Here is a 20,443-nt window from a genome sequence, read left to right as displayed (position 1 = left end):
CACAGACTTCAATGATCTGGTAAATGTAATATCTTGCTTGTGAAGGCGTTGTTTGTTAATTTTTTTGGTCGTTATTTTGCACCGATCATCAGATCTGTTTAATAATGCACGAGCACACTCATCTTAAATCAAACCGAGGCGATTCACGCCCTCGTGTCTACAGATTCAAATACAAAACGACGACAATCGATGTTCTCTAAAACACTGCCGGGCCGCGACGACAAACTATACACACATTATTTGCAATTGACATTTCAACAAAATATTCGCGCAATAGTGAATCCTGATATATTATCAGTATCGTAACCGTTCTCTCTAATACAGAGGCAAACGCAAAAACCATCACAATACATTAAAAGTAGACACATGTGTATGAAGAGAGGGTTTGTTCTCCTCTAGATCTCCAGATATGAGATGAGTGTTTCTCTCCGTCTGTAAGCTTTCAACATCAGCTGCTGAGGTGGAGCTCACGTCTGATATCGCTGGAAGAGATGCGGTTACCTCCGATATTTCTGATGTTACGTCTGATGTCTTTAAAGCAATGAATTCTTCTTTAATCTCCGAAACACAACTGACTTCTGGATGCTGAGGTGATCTTTCTGCTGCATCCCCGGTTCTCTGCGAAGTCCACGTGACTTCTGTTTCCTGATGACTTGTGTTATTTAATTGAGTTATTTCTGGAGTATCTTCTGTCGTCTGTGAAGTAGATGTTTCTTCTACTCGGTGTGCAGTAACGGTTACTTCTGTTGTCTTCAGGGAAATGCTGATTTCAACAGCCTGAGGAATAATATTTTCTACAGATATTGTGTGTGAAGTAATAAACGTTTCATTTGTCTGTGGAAAAACATTTTCTTCGTTTGTCTGTGGGGCGATGATTTTGTCGTCGGCGTGCTGCATGCTCTTGTCTGATTGATTCTTGAGCAGCTCGTCAGGTGTACAGGAGGAAACTTTATCTCCCTCGTCCATCGGGAACAATGCTGCTGTGATATTACAGAGTCTCGGGTTAGAAATAAAATAATAATCTTATCCTGCTGAAGAACTGTGGACACGCGACTCCTGACGACCACACACTTTAAAGTTAACCGACTCCACTAAAGTGACTAACACCGCAGCCCACAACTGTCTCACCAATTAGCAATTACCACGATTGAGTGATGTTTCCAGCGACCAATACAGAAGCAGAAGTTATCTCAAGCCCCGCCCTTATCCCTTCGTAATACGCTAACCACAAAACGACAACATTATATACGCAAAAATACTTAATATGATATTCTTAAATTTACAACGCAATACAATATTCTTAACAGCATTAATAGTGATTGTGGCCAGGTCACTAAATACACAAGCAAAATATTCTGTTTTATTCATGAAAATATCAAACAAGATTGAATGAGAGTGCTTTGCTATTATGTTGCTGTAAAGCTTATATGCAGCTTGCTGTGATATTTTAGATGCATGCTGTATAGACAAAACTACAATAAGTATATGTACCTATGTATTCTACATGTATCTTACAGTTCATCTTGTAAGTATATGGCCATGTCATTATTAAACATTTATTTTAAATGCAAAAATCCAACAAAACTTAAAAGATAATAAAGAGAAAACATGGAGCAGTACTGTCAGGGTTTTATCCAAAGAAACCTCAGCATTATCAATACAATACAATACAATCATCATCTATCTATATATCTATATTAGAGATGCATATCAATTAATCGCGATTAATCTATAGCAGAATAAAGGTTTTTGTTTACATCATATATGTGTGTGAACTGTGTATAATAATTATGTATATATAAATATGCACACATGCATGTATAATTTTAAGAAAAAAATATATTTATATACTAAGTATTTATATTTATATATAATATAAATTATACATAAATATACAAATGTATATACATATGTAAACATTGCTTAAATATATACATGCATGTGTGTGCATTTAACTATACAAAGTTATTATACACAGTACACACACATATATGATGTAAACAAAAACTTTTAATCGCGATTAATTGATATGCATCCCTAATCTATATCTATATATCTATATACACACACACACAGTATTACAGTCTAAAAATGTACTCGTTGTTACATACATCAAGTAAACCTTTTAGCATTAACAACTAATGTGAATGGCTTTACACCATATACTGTATGATAGAAGACTAGCAGAAATCACTCAGATCTGTCATTTCATGATCATACAGTATGTACATCACCACAACACTTTGCTAAGGTGCATATACAAACCAGCAGGTTAGCCAATTCAGCATCAAATATGGATGACAGTGTTGTTCAGTGTAATATAACAACAAAATGATGATGCTGATTGTAAATGAATACTTACAGGATACGAGTTTTGGGATTTGGAGAGATTGTTTGTGATGAATCAGTGAAAGGTTCATGCCAGAGTTAGAAAGTGTCGAGTCACTGTGCTGCTGAGTAATCAAATAAATGCCTACCATATCACTGACATTTGTTCAGAACCACACCTGAAATAAATATTAAACAATTCAGTTCAAAATTTGTTTTTGCTAGCTAATAAATAACACATGAGAAGCAGTAAATGAACGTTTAATATAAAGAAAAACAATGTATGATGTTGAGGGTGCTGTGGATTTGTCTTACATTGTCTTTGGTAGGTTTGGCACAGACTGCATTGTTTTATGCTGATGCATCTTCTGCAGCATGGGTCATCAGATCTGTGCTGCTGCATGCAGTTTGTCAACATCAACCGTGTTAGTGAGTGTGAAAGTGAGAAAGGAAAGAAAAGACGCAACTGTGTTCGCTCCTGTTCCTGTTATGTTATTTCTGTCATTTATTTTCACAGGTAATCAACAAGATGAACAGTAATAAATAATAGGAATTACTCAACACTGCTTTAAAAGTACTGCAGCTTGGCAGTGTCTATATCAACACAGTATTTATATCTATATTGTAGCCTATAGTGTTACCTCACTTTTTATCCAGTACAAATTTATCAACAGTACTAATGGGCAAATAAAAGAGATAACTTATGCTTAGTTACTTTATGTAAAATTGTTTCTTTATATTAATGTAAACAGTGTTGACAACAGTGAATTCAACATACCTGTAAAAGCACACATTCATCACTCAGATGTCTATTTCGTGTTACGTGCTGCCTGTACTGCAATACTTTGCAAAGATTTTTCTGTCAGATGTTGTGGGGACGTGACCAGAGAGAAAGGCAGTACACACTGTTCGCAGTCAAAATTGGAGATTTTTATTGTCTTCCAAAACTTTAAAAGTTTATAGGAACACCTATGATCCTCCTCACAGAGAGAGCAAAACTGATTCAACAATTGGGAATGAACCCTTTCTATCAGTAAGGGTCAAACCAATAAACACACATAGGGGAAATAGAAATCATATACATAAATACACAACTAAACTTACATTTAAGATGCATGTTCAAAATTAATTTAAACATCAATATTATCCCTAAAAACAAATACAAAAATAACCACAATACATTTCCAAAAAATTATATTTCAAGGAAACAATATGAAACAATAATCCCCCTGCTCACTCATATTAGATGGACTATGCCTACACTACCCATAGTCCTCTAGTATAGCATTAAATGGGGGACAGAAGGCCGCGCATCCTCTTTCACTTTACTCCAGGAAACATGCTGCAGGTATGCACCCATGCAGAGAAACAAGGTAAGCAAATGAAATCAACCAAACTTAAAATAAACAAAATTAAAACTTTTTGTGTCCTTTCTTTAATCTAATGTGCACCATAGACCAGAAAATAACCAAAATTATTTTTAAACAACCAAACAAACAGAAGCTTAAACATGTATTCAAATAATAAACTCAAAATTACAAAACACATCAAAGAAAATGTATCACAGATTTTAAATAAATAGACATTTAAGTGTCTTTAAGATGTATATTGTTTAGAATCCACTTTGGAAATCTAGATGACCCTAATTGAGCTTTCCTGTGTGCTATACATCAGTGGTTCTCAACTCCAGTACTCGGGACCCACTGCTCTGCATATTGTGCATGTCTCCCTTATTTAACACACCTGATTCAGATCATCAGTTTGTTAGGATAGATTCCATGAACTGAACTGAGTGTGTCAGATATGAGAGACATCCAAAATTTACAGAGTAGCGGGTCCCGAGGACTGGAGTTGAGATCCACTGCTATACAAAATAAACCGTTGTGACACCGTCACAGAAGAAACATGTTTTATGCTCATCATATACAATATATTGTGATTTTATGTATATTTGAGTTTTAATAAGTTTTACTTGTTTTCTTGGCCATTTTATTCCAATTTATTCATTTTGTTATTTTATGTTAGCCTGGGTGCCAGCCGATCTTAGCCCCGCCCACCACAATTTGAAAAACGGGGGAAGATCAAATTCTGACTAGAATTGAGTATGACAACTTCAGGCTAATTTTATGTGTTTGTCTTTTATTTTGCCTGGTCTGCATGTCATGTGACTAATCACATGACAGGAAAAGTACTGGCAATTTAAAAGCAAGCATCAAGAGGAAAATAGCTCATGTTATATCTAAAACAAACGTTTGCTGCTCTGTGGAGTTTGTGTATTTGGACTTACCTTTCCAGTTACATTTTATGGACTTTGGATATCACTTTTTTCATTTGTATATACACACAGGAGGACACTTTGCACGTTTAACATGTTTTAAGTTTGTTTTTTATTCGTTTTTTATCAGTCTTAAGTTTTAGTGTGTGGTTTTAAGTTCAATGTGATGATTGTAAATACACCTTTTAATTAATTTCACTTGTTTGTCTCATCATTTTAACACTCTTATGCTGCGTTCCAGGCAGGTTTTTAAACCCGTGAGTTACGACTTCAAAACCACGACTTACGACTCTATGCGTTCCAGGCAGCCTGTAACTCGTGTTTTTACAACCTTCTACCGGTGAAATTGCACTGGAACGGCAGTCAAACCCGTGACTTCCCACTCGTGAACTCGTACTAGATCGATGTACTCCCAGTTCAGAGTCGTGACTCGTGGTTTTGAAGTCGTGAGTTACGGGTTACAGGTTGCCTGGAACGCAGCATTAATCTCACACAGTTTAAATCTAATCCATTTCTAAATTTTGTCACTCCGCCAATAAGGCTAAACGTTATACAGTCTATTATACATAATAGACACACTCAAATACAGACGCATCTGAAACAAAACTCGTCTTCACAGGTGAGCGCTTTGAAAACCAGAAGGAAGGGGCACGGCCTGCGTTTTCCATGCGCTTTAGATGTTAATGAACTCTTTAATGCAAGAATTCTTTCTATGAGTGGTCGGGACTCAGGATACAAATCAACTTGAGCATATCACACGCAAATACGCGCATGAGGCTGCTGTGAGTGCTGGCAGCATAAAGATAGCAACCTTCAACCCGGTGGCATGACAACACCGGCCCTCGTGGCCAAAAAACAGACTGGCCCACCAGGAATCCTCCCGGTTCCTCTTATGGCCAATCTAGGCCTGCTCACCACAGCCCACAGCTTCGGGCTCAACTCTGGCTTTGTGAGCAGCTCACACAAGCGGACTGCTTTCATTAACCCCATGATGGGCCAGCCTGTTCGGGCCTAGAGCAATTTTTGGACCTTTGGGGCCATGCAGGTTTAGTGTCGGCAGCCCACGTTCTTTTTAGCTGCGTTTTTAAAATTTGTTAAATTCAATACAACCTTATAAATAACAAACATTTTTTGCATGGGATTTGGGTCTACAAGACAATGCATAATCCCTTAAAACCCTATGAACAAGTGTGCAGTTTAAGACATTTCATGTAGTTCATAAATGTTACAAGAAGAGTACAATTTATTCCTTAAAAAAATCTAAATAATTGCGAGTGTGACACTTGTAATTTTTTGGTGTTTTCCTTCCTGTTAGACTGCCTATCCCAGGAACCATTGGTGGGTGTAAAGCCCAAGTTGCCACTAGGACATGGGTGTCCAGTCCTGCTCCTGGAGGGCCGGTGTCTCTGCGGAGTTTGGTGCCAACCGTTATCGGACATACCTGATCCAGCTAATTAAAGGTCACGTTCTTTCTGATCCCATTTTTAAACCCTAAAAAGTGTGTAATGTTGGTATAATAGCATAAATAATACCTGTAAAATGATATATTTTCTTTGACAAAATTCACCTTTCAAAGCCTACAGTGAATGGCCGGTTTGGATTACAGCCCTCTACTTCCTGCCTTAGACATTAGTCAAAAAACTGTTCTACTGAACTCCGCCTACAGGAATATGTCAGTCGCCAGCTAAGCTAACGACAAGCTTAGCTGCTAGCGAATCACAACACACTAAACAAAGGACAATCAGAACTTGATATGTATTTGTAAAGGAGGGACTTCATAGAACAAAGAAGACACCAGCCTATTTTTAGGACAATGAAAACAGCGGTATACAGATAAGTAAATTGTGTGAAAAACACATGTTATATTGCGCACTATAAACACAATCAAAGCTTCGCAAACACAGAAAGAACTGGACCTTTGAGGTCTTCCTAAGCCAGGGGTCACCAATCCTGCTCCTGGAGGGCCGGTGGCTGCGTCCAGAAACTATACTTGCAGTCTTGGCCACTTGAGAGCGCGTGCACGCGACAGGAAGTAAGTGCTCAAGACTGTCCCATGTCTTTAAACTACCAAAGTGCAGTGCCCTTAACGTACACTAAACCCACACTCTCGAATAGCTAACGCTTCAGAGCTGTATTCAAGGCTAAGCGTATCCCATCATGCATCATGTTCCGGATGTAAATTGTGAGACCTTTGCCCAAACCAAAATGAAGAGTTTTTTACAGGTGCAAAGAATTTTGCAAATTGATGCCACTACCTGAATTGACTTTTTTACACTTGCTAAGTGTGTCCCATTGGGTAAATAATTTTTACATCCATGCTTGTGATCTTCACGCCCACTAGAACACTTGAGTAAAACACAAGAAAATACGTCATGTATGTAGTCAAGTCCAAAGACTGCAAGTGTGGTTATTTGGACGCAGCCGGTGTCTCTGCAGAGTTTAGCTCCAACCCTAATCAAACACACCTGAAGCAGCTAATTAAGGGGCTTCAGGTGTGTTTGATTAGGGTTGGAGCTAAACTCTACAGAGACTGGGCCTTCAGGAGCAGGATTGGTGAACCCTGTCCTAAGCCAGTGGTTCTCAATCCTGGTCCTGAAGGCCCACTGCTCTGCACATTTTGTAACTCTCTCGTATCTGACAGACTCAATTCTCAGATCTAATGAACTGATAATTTGAATCAGCTGTGTTAAATAAGCGAGACATAGAAAATGTGCAGAGCAGTGGGCCTCCAGGACCAGGATTGAGAACCACTGTCCTAAGCAGACTATAACCCCAGGGCTATTCGAAAACATGTTCGGGACGTGTCCGGTGGAACTGGCACAAATGGCCACCCTACCTGCTACAACCTTTCAGGCAGGTGTGTTAAGGGAAGTTTCAGCTAAACTCTGCAGGACACCGGCTCTCCAGAACCGAGTTTGGACACCTCTGCACTAGAAGAGTACTAACATTAATTGGTCATTCTTTAGCCACTCAGTTGAATTGGAATGGCTCAAACCAAAACAGACCTTTTCAAAACCTATGGCTAAGGAGGATTGAAACCGGTAAGCTAGCATGTGGTATTAGAAATGGCATATATAAATTACTTACCACACAGTGGTGTTTCATATAGGCCTCTTTGCTTTTTAGAAGCTGTAAGACAATGCTCCTTTCAGTCAAGTCCTCCTGATTCTGAAGTTAAGAGTGAGATAAAGGTGTGTTTGTGGCATTCAAAAAAAGAGCAGGTGGAGGAAAGGAGCGCTTTTCTTCCAAAATGTTTTCTTAATTAACACACTAACAAGCTGATGAACTGAATCTGGTGTTTTATATATGGAGACATCTAAAATGTTCTGGTAGGGGTGAGGACTGGAGTTGAGAAGCACTGATTTAGGGCTACCTAAAAATTAGAGGCAGGTGTGTTGGAGTAAAGTTGAAACTAAAATATGGAGGACAGGTGCCATCCAGGAACAGGGCTGTAGACCCATGTTGTAGATTAATAATGTAAGCCAGGGCTATTCAAATCTTACCCTGGAGGGCCGAGCACTGCATAGTTTAGCTCCAACCCTTGATTAGGATTGGAGCTAAACTATGCAGTGCTCGGCTATCCAGGGTAACATTTGAATAGACCTGGGGTGTATTCCAGAAAGCAGGGTTAACTTACCATCAGATTAACCCTGAACTTTGGGTTGATCAACCCCAAACTTGCTTACTCTGGGTATGTCGGTTCCAAAACACAGTTTAAGAGTTAATTCAATCAACCCACTGAAAGTAACCCAGAGTTAATGCGCGCTCACATTAACAACATAAAGGCATTTTCAATGGATCACAGATTTCACGAGTCACCATGGAAACGCCAGAGAACTTAAAAGTTTTTAAATGAGAAATAACATTATAAATCAATACTTTTTTGTCAAAATCAACGTTTTATAACGTTATATAAGTGCGTGATTAAAAAACAGATTAAATTAATTAATTAATTAATACGAACCTATTTTAGCCCATTTAAGTCCAATATTATATATGTCTCAACGAGAAATACACATAATATTATTTAAATATTATTTAAAAGCCTGTAAAAATAATCCGATTTTATATATGATTTTAAATATATTAATTCGATATAATTAGACTATTAAGATTATCTTTTCTCTTATAAAAATTAACAATGGTTTTACTACAGTTAAAACAAAAAAACATGGTTACAGTAAAACCATGGTAACCACAAAATAACCATGGTTTTGACAACCATGGTTTTTAAAAGCCATAGTTAACCATGGTTAGTGTAGTAAAACCATGATTTTGCTGATTGTAATCAATGCAAATTAATTTTCGTAAGGGTTGTGGCACATAAATTGCATAAATCTGTCTGTATGACACTGTATCACCATCTTTTTAAACATTTACTTAGCTGATAAATGAACCCTCTTTTAATTTTAAAGCTTCCTTACAGTCCTTACAGATTTTCAATAATTTTGTGTAATGCGTTTCAGTACACTACACTAAAAATTATCATTCATTTGCATTGGACGATTAGGATCTGCTGTGACAGAAGTGGAGAATAGAAATGTTACATTAGTGTCAACAGTAACGTTGTGTAATGTTGTAATATGTCCTGTATCATCTAATATAACCAAATATCTCAATTTCCCTTTGGCTCAAAAATAATAGCTCGGGAAAGCAGCTGCAAAAGGCCCATTTTAAAGAAAAAAGGGTGATTTAGAAAAAGGACAACTAGATCAAATGTAGAGAGGGGGCTGAGGATCTGAAGTGCATGTTTAAGAAATAAATATTATACTATGAAATATATATTTATAATTTTATTTAATTATGTACATGATCTAAATGATAATAGAAAATATCTGACAACTATGCCATGTCTGTGATTAAATGGTGTTTCACCTAATGAAGTCTGTGCTTCATGGGTGTCATTCTGTGGGTCAGTGTTAAATCATGTGCTTTATCTGTGTCATTCTGCGGGTCAGGTTAAATGCATATCAGAGACTGCAGGCAGGGGTAACTTCTGTCCCTCAGTAATTATGTTGGCTTGAAAAAGCCAACATACTGTTCTTCATCTTAATCTTATTATGTTGGCTTGAAAAAGCCAACATACTGTTGTTGTATCTAAACTTATTATTAGTGGTGCTTGCATTTATGCAAAGCATCACTATTACTATTCCTCAGGGATATTATTATTAGTGGTGCTTGCATTTATGCAAAGCATCACTATTATTATCTTGCATACTTATTAGTGGTGCTTGCATTTATGCAAGGCATCACTATTACTATTCCCCATACTTATTATTATTATTCTTCTTTTTCTGGACACTTTTTCGGCGCGTAACTAGTCCCGCACGGTTTAACGTAGTCCCATGAAAGAGGGCTCAAATCGACCGGATTATTGAGGAGAGGTGTGCTATGACTTTTATAAGCGATCGGGTGCAGGATTTCTGAAAGGGGGGCGAAAAACCACCCGAAAAATCCCATTGACTTAACATTGCGCCCAACTTTGACGAGTCATAGCTCCGCTCGAGGATTTTATAGAAACATGTAGGTTACAACATTTGAAGAGGGTGGTAGGCTCTGTAAGAACATGGATCACAATGGGGTGTAAGTTGTACCCCTGGGGTGTAGGAGGTGCCCAAAAATGCCCAATGAAAAGTCAATGGGGCAAAATCCCATAGACTTACCATTGCAAAAACTTTGACGGGTCATAGGTACGAGTGAGGATTTTGTAGAAACATGTGGGTTACTAAATTTGAAGAGGGTGGTAGGCTATGTAAGAACATACATGACATTGGGGTGTAAGTTGTACCCCTGGGGTATAAGAGGCACCCGAAAATTCCCATTGACTTATAATGGGGCAGGAAACATGCCCATATAAGGGAATAAAACGGGTCCAGATGGGATATCTTTGCTTTACAGTGTCGTAGAGATAAGTGGGTGGGCTCATTTCACTCGGGCATCCAATCAGTCTCTCAGGATCATCTCAGAGCTATTAAGCCACGCCCCTAGCAACAATTTTGGGCACCCTAGCAACATCTCCCATAGACTGCCATTATAAAATGCCCAGATGGATATCTTTGCACCACAGTGTCATAGAGACATGGGGGTGGGCTCATTTTACTCAGGCATCCAATCAGTCTCTCAGGATCCTTACATATGTATTAAGCCACGCCCCTAGCAACCACTTTTGAGCACCCTAGCAACATAAAATTCAAACAGTTATATCTCCGCATCAGAACATCGTAGAGACATGGGGGTTGGACCGTTTGACTCGTGACTCAGAGTGTAATCATTATGGGATGCCAATTTTTTTCCCTAGCAACCAAATACAGTGCCCTGGCAACAGAGTAAACAAGGCCTTATATCTCCGCATCAGAACATCGTAGAGACATGGGGGTTGGACCGTTTGACTCGTGACTCGGAATGTAATCATTATGGGATGCCAATTTATTTCCCTAGCAACCAAATACAGTACCCTAGCAACAGAGTAAACAAAGCCTTATATCTCCGCATCAGAACATCGTAGAGACACGGGGGTTGGACCGTTTGACTCGTGACTCGGAGTTTAATCATTATGGGATGCCAATTTTTTTCCCTAGCAACCAAATATAGTACCCTAGCAACAGAGTAAACAAAGCCTTATATCTCAGCCTCAGAACATCGTAGAGACATGGGGGTTGGACCGTTTGACTCGTGACTCGGAGTGTAATCATTATGGGATGCCAATTTTTTCCCTAGCAACCAAATACAGTACCCTAGCAACAGAGTAAACAAAGCCTTATATCTCCGTATCAAAACATCGTAGAGACACGGGGGTTGGACCGTTTGACTCGTGACTCGGAGTTTAATCATTATGGGATGCCATTTTTTTCACTAGCAACCAAATACAGTACCCTAGAAACACATTAAACAAAGCCTTATATCTCCGAATCAGAACATCATAGAGAAAAGGGGGTTGGACCGTTTGACTAGTGACTCGGAGTTTAATCATTAGGGGATGCCATTTTTTTCCCTAGCAACCAAAGACAGTACCCTAGCAACAGAGTAAATAAATCCTTATATCTCTGCATCAGAACATCGTAGAGACACGGGGGTTGGACCGTTTGACTCGTCACCCGGAGTGTAATCATTATAGGATGCCAATTTTTTCCCTAGCAACCAAATACAGTACCCTAGCAACAGAGTAAACAAAGCCTTATATCTCCGTATCAAAACATCGTAGAGACACGGGGGTTGGACCGTTTGACTCGTGACTCGGAGTTTAATCATTATGGGATGCCATTTTTTTCCCTAGCAACCAAATACAGTACCCTAGCAACAGAGTAAACAAAGCCTTATATCTCCGTATCAAAACATCGTAGAGACATGGGGGTTGGACCGTTTGACTCGTGACTCGGAGTGTAATCATTATGGGATGCCATTTTTTTCCCTAGGGACCAAATACGGTACCCTAGCAACAGAGAAAACAAGGCGTTATATCTCCGGAGCAGAACATCGTAGAGACATGGGGGTTGGACCATTTGACTCGTGACCCGGAGTGTAATCACTATTGGATGTCAAATTTTTCCCTTGCAACCAAATACAGTACCCTAGCAACCAAATAAACAAAGCCTTATATCTCCCCATCAGAACATCGTAGAGACACGGGGTTTGGACCGCTTGACTCGTGACTTGGCGGGTAATCACTAGTGGATGCCATTTGTTTTCCCTAGCAACCAAATACAGTACCCTAGCAACAGAGTAAACAAAGCCTTATATCTTTGGATCAGAACATCGTAGAGACACGGGGGTTGGACCGTTTGACTCGTGACTCGGCGGGTAATCACTAGGGGATGCCATTTTTTTCCCTAGCAACCAAATACAGTACCCTAGCAACAGAGTAAACAAAGCCTTATATCTCCACATCAGAACATCGTAGAGACACAGGGGTTGGACCGTTTGACTCGTGTCTCGGAGGGTAATCACTAGTGGATGGCAATGTTTTCCCTAGCAACCAAATGCAGTACCCTAGCAACCGGATAAACATAGCTATATATCTCCGCATCAGAACATCGTAGAGACACGGGAGTTGGATCGTTTTACTTTTGGCTTGGAGTGTAATCATATATGTTACCCAGAATTTTGCCACTGCAAGCACCACTCACATTTTCTTCAGGAAATGTACCTATCTAGTTATAATTATTATTCTTATGTCTGGACACTTTTTCGGCGCGTAACTCGTCCCGCACGGTTTGCCGTAGTCCCACGAAAGAGGGCTCAAATCGACCGGATTATTGAGGAGAGGTGTGCTATGACTTTTATAAGCGATCGGGTGCAGGATTTCCGAAAGGGGGGCGAAAAATCACCCAAAAAATCCCATTGACTTAACATTGCGCCGAACTTTGACGGGTCATAGCTCTGCTCGAGGATTATGTAGAAACATGTGGGTTACATTGTTTGAAGCGGGTGGTAGGCTCTGTAAGAACATACATAACATTGGGGTGTAAGCTGTACCCCTGGGGTGTAAGAGGCACCCGAAATTTCCCATTGACTTATAATGGGGCAGGAAACACGCCCATATAAGGGAATACAAACATTTCCAGATGGGATATCTTCGCTTTACAGTGTCGTAGAGATAAGTGGCTGGGCTCTTTTTACTCGGGCATCCAATCAGTCTCTCAGGATCATCTCAGATCTATTGAGCCACGCCCCTAGCAACCACTTTTGAGCACCCTAGCAACATCTCCCATAGACTGCCATTATAAAATGCCCAGATGGATATCTTTGCACCACAGTGTCATAGAGACATGGGGGTGGGCTCATTTTACTCAGGCATCCAATCAGTTTCTCAGGATCCTTACATAGGTATTAAGCCACGCCCATAGCAACCACTTTTGAGCACCCTAGCAACATAAAATTCAAACAGTTATATCTCAGCATCAGAACATCGTAGAGACACGGGGGTTGGACCGTTTGACTAGTGACTCGGAGTGTAATCATTATGGGATGCCAATTTTTTCCCTAGCAACCAAATACAGTACCCTAGCAACAGAGTAAACAAAGCCTTATATCTCCGCATCAGAACATCGTAGAGACACGGGGGTTGGACCGTTTGACTAGTGACTCGGAGTGTAATCATTATGGGATGCCATTTTTTTCCCTAGCAACCAAATACAGTACCCTAGCAACAGAGTAAACAAAGCCTTATATCTCCGCATCAGAACATCGTAGAGACACGGGGGTTGGACCGTTTGACTCGTGACTCGGAGTGTAATCATTATGGGATGCCAATTTTTTCCATAGCAACCAAACACAGAACAAAAGCAAAAGATAAAACAAATCCTTATATCTCCGCAAAAGAACATCGTAGAGACAGGGGGGTTGGACCGTTTGACTCGTGACTCGGAGTGTAATCATTATGGGATGCCAATTTTTTCCCTAGCAACCAAATACAGTACCCTAGCAACCGAGTAAACAAAGCCTTATATCTCCGCATCAGAACATCGTAGAGACACAGGGGTTGGACCGTTTGACTCGTTACTCGAAGTGTAATCATTATGGGATGCCAATTTTTCCCTAGCAACCAAATACAGTACCCTAGCAACAGAGTAAACAAAGCCTTATATCTCCGCATCAGAACATCGTAGAGACACGGGGGTTGGACCGTTTGACTCGTGACTCGGAGTGTAATCATTATGGGATGCCAATTTTTTCCCTAGTAACCAAATACAGTACCCTAGCAACAGAGTAAACAAAGCCTTATATCTCCGCATCAGAGCATCGTAGAGACACGGGGGTTGGACCGTTTGACTCGTGACTCGGAGTGTAATCATTATGGGATGCCAATTTTTTCCCTAGCAACCAAATACAGTACCCTAGCAACAGAGTAAACAAAGCCTTATATCTCCGCATCAGAACATCGTAGAGACAGGGGGGTTGGACCGTTTGACTCTTGACTCGGAGTGTAATCATTATGGGATGCCATTTTTTTCCCTAGCAACCAAATACAGTACCCTAGCAACAGAGTAAACAAAGCCTTATATCTCCGCATCAGAACATCGTAGAGACACGGGGGTTGGACCGTTTGACTCGTGACTCGGAGTGTAATCATTATGGGATGCCAATTTTTTCCCTAGTAACCAAATACAGTACCCTAGCAACAGAGTAAACAAAGCCTTATATCTCAGCATCAGAACATCGTAGCGACACGGGGGTTGGACCGTTTGACTCGTGACTCGGAGTGTTATCATTATGGGATGCCAATTTTTTCCCTAGCAACCAAATACAGTACCCTAGCAACAGAGTAAACAAAGCCTTATATCTCCGCCTCAGAACATCGTAGAGACACGGGGGTTGGACCGTTTGACTCGTGACTCGGAGTGTAATCATTATGGGATGCCATTTTTTTCCCTAGCAAGCAAATACAGTACCCTCGCAACCGAGTAAACAAAGCCTTATATCTCCGCATCAGAACATCGTAGAGACACGGGGGTTGGACCGTTTGACTCGTGACTCGAAGTGTAATCATTATGGGATGCCAATTTTTCACTAGCAACCAAATACAGTACCCTAGCAACAGAGTAAACAAAGCCTTATATCTCCGCATCAGAACATCGTAGAGACACGGGGGTTGGACCGTTTGACTCGTGACTCGGAGTGTAGTCATTATGGGATGCCAATTTTTTCCCTAGCAACCAAATACAGTACCCTAGCAACAGAGTAAACAAAGCCTTATATCTCCGCATCAGAACATCGTAGAGACACGGGGGTTGGACCGTTTGACTCGTGACTCGGAGTGTAATCATTATGGGATGCCAATTTTTTCCCTAGCAACCAAATACAGTACCCTAGCAACCGAGTAAACAAAGCCTTATATCTCCGCATCAGAACATCGTAGAGCCACGGGGGTTGGACCGTTTGACTCGTGACTCGGAGTGTAATCATTATGGGATGCCAATTTTTCCCTAGCAACCAAATACAGTACCCTAGCAACAGAGTAAACAAAGCCTTATATCTCCGCATCAGAACATCGTAGAGACACGGGGGTTAGACCGTTTGACACGTGACTCGGAGTGTAATCATTATGTGATGCCAATTTTTTCCCTAGCAACCAAATACAGTACCATAGCAACAGAGTAAACAAAGCCTTATATCTCCGCATCAGAATATCGTAGAGACACGGGGGTTGGACCGTTTGACTCGTGACTCGGAGTGTAATCATTGTGGGATGCCAATTTTTTCCCTAGCAACCAAATACAGTACCCTAGCAACAGAGTAAACAAAGCCTTTTATCTCCGCAGCAGAACATCGTAGAGACACGGGGGTTGGACCGTTTTACTTGTGACTCGGCATGTAATCACTAGTGGATGCCAATATTTTCCCTAGCAACCAAATACAGTACCCTAGCAACAGAGTAAACAAAGCCTTAAATCTCCGCATCAGAACATCGTAGAGACACGGGGGTTGGACCGTTTTACTTTTGGCTTGGAGTATAATCATATATGGTCCCCAGAATTTTGCCACGGCAAGCACCACTCACATTTTCTTCAGGAAATGTACCTATCTAGTTATTATTATTATTCTTTCTTATCCCCCCAAAATTTCTGACACTAACTCGTCCTAGGGCTTTCAAGCTACATGCACCAAATTTTCCACAGACCTTCAGACTGGTCTGACTTAGTGTGCTATATCTTTTCTAACTGATGGGACCTTCCGAATTCCTAAACGGGGGTCTCGAACACCCCAAAATTTCCATTGACTTAACATTGAGACAAACTTTGACGGGTCATAGCTGTGAGTAAGAAACTTGTAGAAACTTGTGGCTTACCACATTTAAGGTGGCTGACAGGCTCTGTGAGAACATACATCACAATGGGGTGTAAGCTGTACCCCTGGGGTGTAAGAGGCCCCCAAAATTTCCCATTGACTTATAATGGGGCAGGAAGCATGCCCATATAAGGGAATAAACGCGTCCCAGATGGAATATCTTTACTTTAGAGTGTCGTAGAGACATGGGGGTGGGCTCATTTTACTCAGTCATCCTATCAGTTTCTTAGGATCGCCCCAAAGCTATTTAGCCACGCCCCTAGCAACAATTTTGGGTACCCTAGCAACATCTCCCATAGACTACCATTATAAAAAGCCCAGATGGATATCTTTACACCAGAGTGTCATAGAGACATAGGGGTGGGCTCATTTTACTCAGGCATCCAATCAGTCTTAATAGGATTCTTATTGAGGCATTAAGCCACGCCCCTAGCAACCAAATTTGAGCACCCTAGCAACATAATAAACAAAGCCTTATATCTCTTGGTCTGAACATCATAGAGGCATGGGGGTTGGGTCTTTGGGTCATGTTAGCTTCATGCTAGCTCCATGCTAAGTCATACTAGCTTCATGCTAGTTTAATGCTAGCTTTATGCTAATTTCATAATAAATCTTGCTAACTTCATGCTAAATCATGCTAACTTCATGTTAAATCTTGTTAGCTGCACGCTAAATAGTGCTAGCGTCATGCTAATCATGTTAGCATCATGCTAATCATGCTAGCTTTACGTTAAATCATGCTAGCTTCATGCTAATCATGCTAACCTTATGCTTACTGCATGTTAATCATGGTAGCCTCATGCTAGCTTCATGCTAATCATGCTAGCATCATGCTAGCTTCATGCTAATCATGCTAGAATCATGCTAGCTTCATGCTAATCATGCTAGCTTCATGCTAATCATGCTAGAATCAAGCTAGTTTCATGCTAACATCATGCTAGCTTCATGCTAATCATATTAACATCATGCTAGCTTCATGCTAATCATGCTAACATCATGCTAGCTTCATGCTAATCATGCTAACATCATGTTAATCATTCTAGCATCATGCTAGCTTCATGCTAATCATGCTAGCATCATGCTAGCTTCATGCTAATCATGCTAGCATCATGCTAGCTTCATGCTAATCATGCTAGCATCATGCTAGCTTCATGCTAATCATGCTAGCATCATGCTAGCTTCATGCTAATCATGCTAAGATCATGCTAGCTTCATGCTAATCATGCTAGCATCATGCTAGCTTCATGCTAATCATGCTAGCATCATGCTAGCTTCATGCTAATCATGCTAGCATCATGCTAGCTTCATGCTAATCATGCTAGCATCATGCTAGCTTCATGCTAATCATGCTAACATCATGCTAGCTTCATGCTAATCATGCTAGCATCATGCTAGCTTCATGCTAATCATGCTAGCATCATGCTATCTTCATGCTAATCATGCTAGCATCATGCTATCTTCATGCTAATCATGTTAGCATCATGCTAGCTTCATGCTAATCATGCTAGTATCATGCTAGCTTAATGCTAATCATGCTAGCATCATGCTAGCTTCATGCTAATCATGCTAACATCATGCTAGCTGCATGCTAATCCTGCTACCTTCACGCTAGCTTCCTGCTACTCAAGCTAGCTTGATGCTAGCTTCATGCTAATCATGCTAGCATCATGCTAGCTTCATGCTAATCATGCTAGCATCATGCTAGCTTCATGCTAATCATGCTAACATCAGGCTAACTTCATGCTAATCATGCTACCTTCATACTTAAACATTCTAACAGCCAGATAGCCTACTAAACTAAACTTCTGTCAAACCGTTTTAAACGTTCAAGCTACGCTTTTTCAAGCCAACATAAAGTTTGTCTTCAAACTTTAATATCTAGTTATTATTATTATTCTTTTTCTCCCCCCAAAATTTCGGCAACTAACTCGTCCTAGGGCTTTCAAGCTACATGCACCAAATTTTCCACAGACCTTCAGACTGGTCTGACTTAGTGTGCTATATCTTTTCTAACTGATGGGACCTTCCGAATTCCTAAACGGGGGTCTCGAACACCCCAAAATTTCCATTGACTTAACATTGAGACAAACTTTGACGCGTCATAGCTGCGAGTGAGAAACTTGTAGAAACTTGTGGCTTACCACATTTAAGGTGGCTGACAGGCTCTGTAAGAACATACATCACAATGGGGTGTAAGCTGTACCCCTGGGGTGTAAGAGGCCCCCAAAATTTCCCATTGACTTATAATGGGGCAGGAAGCATGCCCATATAAGGGAATAAACGCGTCCCAGATGGAATATCTTTACTTTAGAGTGTCGTAGAGACATGGGGGTGGGCTCATTTTACTCAGTCATCCAATCAGTCTCTTAGGATCGCCCCAAAGCTATTTAGCCACGCCCCTAGCAACAATTTTGGGTACCCTAGCAACATCTCCCATAGACTACCATTATAAAAAGCCCAGATGGATATCTTTACACCAGAGTGTCATAGAGACATAGGGGTGGGCTCATTTTACTCAGGCATCCAATCAGTCTTAATAGGATTCTTATTGAGGCATTAAGCCACGCCCCTAGCAACCAAATTTGAGCACCCTAGCAACATAATAAACAAAGCCTTATATCTCTTGGTCTGAACATCATAGAGACATGGGGGTTGGGTCTTTGGGTCATGCTAGGTTCATGCTAGCTCCATGCTAAGTCATACTAGCTTCATGCTAGTTTCATGCTAGCTTTATGCTAATTTCATAATAAATCTTGCTAACTTCATGCTAAATCATGCTAACTTCATGTTAAATCTTGTTAGCTGCACGCTAAATAGTGCTAGCATCATGCTAATCATGTTAGCATCATGCTAATCATGCTAGCTTCACGTTAAATCATGCTAGCTTCATGCTAATCATGCTAACCTCATGCTTACTTCATGCTAATCATGCTAGCCTCATGCTACCTTCATGCTAATCATGCTAACATCATGCTAGCTTCATGCTAATCATGCTAGAATCATGCTAGCTTCATGCTAATCATGCTAGAATCATGCTAGCTTCATGCTAATCATGCTAGGATCATGCTAGTTTCATGCTAACATAATGATAGCTTCATGCTAATCATATTAACATCATGCTAGCTTCATGCTAATCATGCTAGCATCATGCTAGCTTCATGCTAATCATGCTAGCATCATGCTAGCTTCATGCTAATCATGCTAGCATCATGCTAGCTTCATGCTAATCATGCTAGCATCATGCTAGCTTCATGCTAATCATGCTAGCATCATGCTAGCTTCATGCTAATCATGCTAGCATCATGCTAATCATGCTAGCATCATGTTAGCTTCATGCTAATCATGCTAACATCATGCTAGCTTCATGCTAATCATGCTAGCATCATGCTAGCTTCATGCTAATCATGCTAGCTTCATGCTAATCATGTTAACATCATGCTAGCTTCATGCTAATCATGCTAGCATCATGCTAGCTTCATGCTAATCATGCTAGCATCATGCTAGCTTCATGCTAATCATGCTAGCATCATGTTAGCTTCATGCTAATCATGCTAGCATCATGCTAGCTTCATGCTAATCATGCTAACATCATGTTAGCTTAATGCTAATCATGCTAACATCATGCTAATCATGCTAGCATCATGCTAGCTTCATGCTAATCATGCTAGCATCATGTTAGCTTCATGCTAATCATGCTAGCATCATGCTAGCTTCATGCTAATCATGCTAACATCATGCTAGCTTCATGCTAATCATGCTAGCATCATGCTAGCTTCATGCTAATCATGCTATCATCATGCTAGCTTCATGCTAACATGCTAACATCAGGCTAACTTCATGCTAACATGCTAACATCAGGCTAACTTCATGCTAATCATGCTACCTTCATACTTAAACATTCTAACAGCCAGATAGCCTACTAAACTAAACTTCTGTCAAACCGTTTTAAACGTTCAAGCTACGCTTTTTCAAGCCAACATAAAGTTTGTCTTCAAACTTTAATATCTAGTTATATTTTATTCTTACATCTGCACGTTTTTTCGGCACCTAACTCGT

At 40.3% G+C, this 20,443-nt stretch overlaps 1 long non-coding RNA gene across 1 annotated transcript; it reads right to left on the bottom strand.

Moving 5' to 3' along the window:
• Nucleotides 1-710: 710 nt before the first annotated feature.
• On the bottom strand, nt 711-3,345 carry LOC141368770 (uncharacterized). The gene is made up of 4 exons (XR_012372023.1): nt 3,107-3,345; nt 2,644-2,725; nt 2,363-2,507; nt 711-980 (listed from the first exon to the last, which is right to left on the bottom strand). It is a non-coding gene; the product is annotated as an uncharacterized lncRNA (long non-coding RNA).
• Between the last annotated feature and the right edge of the window lie 17,098 nt (nt 3,346-20,443).

Source organism: Misgurnus anguillicaudatus, chromosome 11, assembly GCF_027580225.2.
Source record: "Misgurnus anguillicaudatus chromosome 11, ASM2758022v2, whole genome shotgun sequence".
NCBI classification, from domain to species: domain Eukaryota; kingdom Metazoa; phylum Chordata; class Actinopteri; order Cypriniformes; family Cobitidae; genus Misgurnus; species Misgurnus anguillicaudatus.
Note: the sequence above shows the minus strand (reverse complement) of the source record. Positions and strands in the feature narration are given on the sequence as shown.